This window comes from Vulpes lagopus, chromosome 6 (genome assembly GCF_018345385.1).
Source record: "Vulpes lagopus strain Blue_001 chromosome 6, ASM1834538v1, whole genome shotgun sequence".
In the NCBI taxonomy this organism is placed as follows: Eukaryota; Metazoa; Chordata; class Mammalia; order Carnivora; family Canidae; genus Vulpes; species Vulpes lagopus.
The window spans coordinates 33,173,277-33,178,284 of record NC_054829.1 but is presented as its reverse complement, the minus strand read 5'-3'; positions in this window follow the sequence as shown (position 1 = coordinate 33,178,284).

The window sequence follows — 5,008 nt, the reverse complement described above, 5'->3', positions numbered from 1 at the left end:
CATCAATGTAATTTATCACCTTAACAGAATGAGAAAAATCACAGGATCTTTTCGATAGATGCCAAAAAAATCATTTGATAAAATTCAAAACAAGTTCTTGATTTTAAAAAAAAAGTTTCAGTAAACAAGGAATAGAAAGGAACTTCCTTAAAATATCTACAAAACTAGGGTGTCTGGGTGGCTCAGTTGGTTAAGAGTCTGCCTTCGACTCAGATCATGATCCCAGGGTTCTGGGACGGAGCCTCACTTTAGGCTCCCTGTTCAGTACAGAGCCTGCTTCTCCCTCTCCCTCTTCCCCCTCACCACCTCCCCCACTCATGTACTCTCTCTCACTCTACACTCTCTCTCTCAAATAAATAAATAAATGAAATCTTTAAAAAAAATCTACAAAACCAAGAGTATCTTCAAAAAACACCATATTCAATGGTTGTATTGAAATCTTTCTCCCCTAAAGTCAGGAATAAGATAAGGTCATCCACTACCACCATTTCTTTTCAACACGGTGCTAGAGGTCCTAGCCAGGGCTAAGGCAAGAACAAGATATGCAAGGTCTAATGACTAGAAAGGAATGTTTAAAACTCTTTAATTCACAGATGACATAATAGCATGGTAAAATTACAAAAGAATTCATAAACTGTTAGAATTAAAAAGCAAATTGGCAAGATTTCATTCCTTTTTTATGGCTGAATAATATTTCATTATATATATACATACTCTTAACTATGGAGAGCACACTGAAGGCTACCAAAGGGGAGGTGGCTGAGGGAAGTAACATATGGAATTACTGAATCACTATATTGTACACCTAAAACTAATATAACATTGTTAACTATGCTGGAATTAAAATAAGTTTAAAAATAGTCAAATTCATATAAAAAAAGAATGAGTTGAACAAGTTTGCTAGATATAAAGTGAATATACAAAAATAAATTATAGTTCTATATATTGCAAGAAAACAATTGGATAATTAAATTAAAAAATGTCATTTACAACAGCATCAAAATGATCACATACCTAATAAAAATATAATAAAAGGTTTACAAGACCTCTACATTAAAAACCACTAAATATTGCCTAGAGAGATCAAAGATCTAAATCAAAAGATAAATATTAAATGTATACTAATGGAAGAAGTCAGTATTACTAAGATGCCAATCTTTGTCAAATTGATCTAATTTATTCCCAATCAAAATCACAGCAAGATTATCTCCTGGAAACTGAAAAAGACATTCTAAAATTTATGAAAATCAAAGAACCTAGAATAACGAAGATAACATTGAAAAAGAATAACCAAGTTGGAAAATTGCATACTATTTGATTTCAAGACTTATAAAGGCACAGCAATAACAGCAGTGTGGTGTGGGTGTAAATGTTGACAAACAGATCAAGTACAAATAGATCAGAATAAACCTACATCTATGTGGTGATCACCTGATTTACAAAAAATAAAAAGGCAATGCAATTCAGTGGAAAAAGAATTGTCTTTCCAAAAAAGGATACTACTGAAGCAGTAAGATATCTTATGGGAAGAAAATTAACTCTGACTTCTACCTCATACTATCCATATAAAATGATTCAAAGTAGATCATATACCTAAGTGAAAGTCAGATCATAGTGTAAGAAGAAAAATATGATAAATTAGATTTCAGTAAAATTAAGAATAATCAAATATCTTCATTAAGAAACTTAACAGGCAAGCTATGCACTGGAAGGAGATGCTGACAATACAAACATCTGACAAAGATCCTGTATTCATAATACATAAAGACTTCTAAAAACAATAGGAAAACAAACTGTTTTGCTGCGCCTGGGTAACTCAGTCCATTAAAGTGCCTGCTGTTGCCTCAGGTCATAATCTCAGTGGTTCTGGGATCCAGCCCCACGTCAGTTTCTCTCTCTCTCTCTCCTTATAATTTTGCCTTGACTTCCATCTTAGAGTAAAATGCCAATGTCTTCATAATGGCTACAAGATCCCATATATTGTATCCTCATCGCCTCTATTACTACCATGTCCTCACTCACCCATCCCAGTGACATTGGCATTCTCCCTCCTTAGTGCCTTTGCTTAGACTGTGCTCTCTTCCTGAAATGCTCTTTCTCCACATCTCTACAACTCCTTCAATCTTTGAAGGAGTCAAAGTGTCATCTCCGTTAGACCACACTTACCACCCTATTTAAAGTTGCAACCCACTTCCTTGGTATTCTCAACCTATACTCTGAGGTATTTTCCCCTTTATCGTTCATAGAACTAATACCTTTCTAACACACTAAATAATTCACTTATTTACTGTGTTTATTGTTTAATATCTTCCTCTCTATCCTAAAATGTAAAGTCCTCAAAAACAAGTATCTTTGCCTGTTTTGCTCATCAAAGTATCCCAAGCACTCAAAATAGTGCCAAGGTCCCAAAAGAGTCCCTGGCATATAATATGTGCTCCATAAATACCTGGTTAATGAGTCAATGAATGAATGGCAATGCAATAAAAAAGAATCTAATTCTGTCTTGACCTCCCATGCCTCTTGATTATAGAAAAAGAATGTGCTACTCATGCCCCCATAGTTGCGTCTGGACCATGTAAGAGTTGTGTTTTTGTTAAAATGGCATGTGTCAGTCTTTGGTGGCATAATAAATGTTAAGCAATGGCCTGTTTTCTCATTGTCCTATTTATCTTAATGGGGAAGATCTCCAGAGCCTTACAAGGGGATATCTAGGAGTCTGTCTTAGTTTGGGCTGCTGTAACAAAATAGCACAGACTGAGTGGCTGATCAACAATTTATTTCTCACAGTTTTGGAGCCTGGAAGTCCAAGATCAGGGTGCCAGCATGGTCAACTGAGGCCTTTTTCTGGGTCACAGACTTCTTGTCATATCCTCACACGGTAGAAGGAGCAAGAGATCTCTCTGGGGCCTCTTTATTAGGGCACTAAATCCATTCATGAGGCTGCATCCTAATGATCCAGTCATCTCCCAAAGCTCCACCTTCTAACACCATCATCTTTGGGGTAAGATTTCAATAGATGAATCTGGGGGTACATAATCCAATCACAGCTATATCTGACTGACCTGGCTTCTTGAGCTGCAGTCAGTTTGACTGAGAGTGAACCCAGGACACAGGAGAAGCCATACTACTAGCACCAGGGTCAAATCTGATCAATCACTCTTCATGTCTCAAGAATTTGGACCATGAAATAAGAAACCAGTCAGTGTAGTAGATCCTTGACCTGAATAGGTTGGGTGCTGCACAGGCAGAGAGTAAGGTCTTTGAGGAATAAGAATGCAACCTCTGTCCTGATTCTCCTCCCACTTATGGTCCCTGTCCCCCATGGCCCAGCAGGACTCTCTTGGCCTCTGATGACCTTTTATTTTTATTTATTTATTTATTTTTTCCTGATGACCTTTTAAATTCTTAAAGTAAACTCTCTTTACCCAAGCTTCAGTGACTTCGTGTTCATTGAAAAGGCATCCTCAGACCAGGGCACCCAATGTCTGATATGCCTGGTCTCTGGGCATTCAAATGCAGGCAGACCTAGCCAGCCTCCCTTTACATCAGTGCATCCCAGAATAGTGGTCTAAGGTGATCAATACAGATTCCTGGGCTGATTTCTCAGAAATATGGATTCACATACACATGGTAGGAGATAAGGACTGATAAATGTGTTTTTAACATCTTCCTAGAATATTCTAATTTGCAAATCAGTTTGAGAAATCACTATAGGCTACCATTTCCAGATACAGACATTTCTACAGTGTATATGTAGCTCTTTTTATAATTTTGGACAAAATCTGCATTGCAAATGCAGTAAGAAAGATCTTATTACACATAACTATACTATTTCCTATCCTCATTTAAGATAGTCTAAGGCACAAAACCCAGTCCCGGTAGCCCTTAGGATTCCCTGAAAGTAGCTCTCTTTTTTGGCAGCATTACCTTGGTCTGTATATGCAAGCTCATAGAAATGAAAAAGAACGAAGCTCCTCACTTAGTAAGCAGCCGACCGTTTTTTTTTTTTTTTTCCTGGAGGTCGCTGAGTCCTACACAGGGTCATACTGACAGAGAGGTGGACAGGGTGGGACACAGTAAATTTTACGATCTGTAATAACAGTCCAAATGATGCAGCAGAGATAAAAGCGCTAATCAAATTTCATGCTTCAAGGCATGAGCTGATTACTGTCAGGCAGAGAGGGGATTTATTCCCAGTGGTTCTGACAGGTACAGGGGGCCAGATGCAGTCTATGAGACTTCAGACACTACTGACCACTTCCAAAAAGGAGAACCCATGAGTCAGGCAGCCTGATGCCCACTGGCTGGGTTTCTGTGGTTTTGCAGATCAGAGAGACAGAAGGATGCCATAAGAGATACATCACAAGCAAAAGATTTGCAGAGGAAAAAATGACAGAAGGAACTGCAGTGTGGACTATACCTGGGGAAGCCCTAGAGAATTTGTGTATCAGGTTCTGGTCCAACCTAGAAAGAAAGGAGAATCCTGATGACCTCTCTCTTATATTTGGTGTCTTCTGTAAGAATCAGTTTCATCCTGTGTGCAATCAGGGTAATAATAGTACTACCTCTTGAGGTGGTTGTGAAGATGAAAGTGGACAAGACTGGATTATGGGACAGAATTACAAGTAGTACCCCAAATTTATTAAGCTGACAACCTGGGAGACATCAGAGCACAGGCCCTTGGCTGTGATATGCCAAAGAGCTCTGTGTAGTTAAGATCTTTGGCTCTGGATCAGAAGCATACAGAGAGACTAAATCTAAAATGTTTTTGGTAAAGCCAAAGAAACCATAAACGTAGAAATTATTCAACCCTTACGGCAATTCTCAGGCCCCAGAACTTGCACCAACAGAAAGTAGGCTGCCAACACTGCCTGACTCCCAAAACCTTTGTACTCATCTAGAGTATGGTCATGGAGAACAACCAACTAGAAAGATCCTTCCAGGAGCAGGCCTTGGCATTGAGACGTAACCCAACCACTGGGATAACAGTCATAATTTTTTTCTGCCA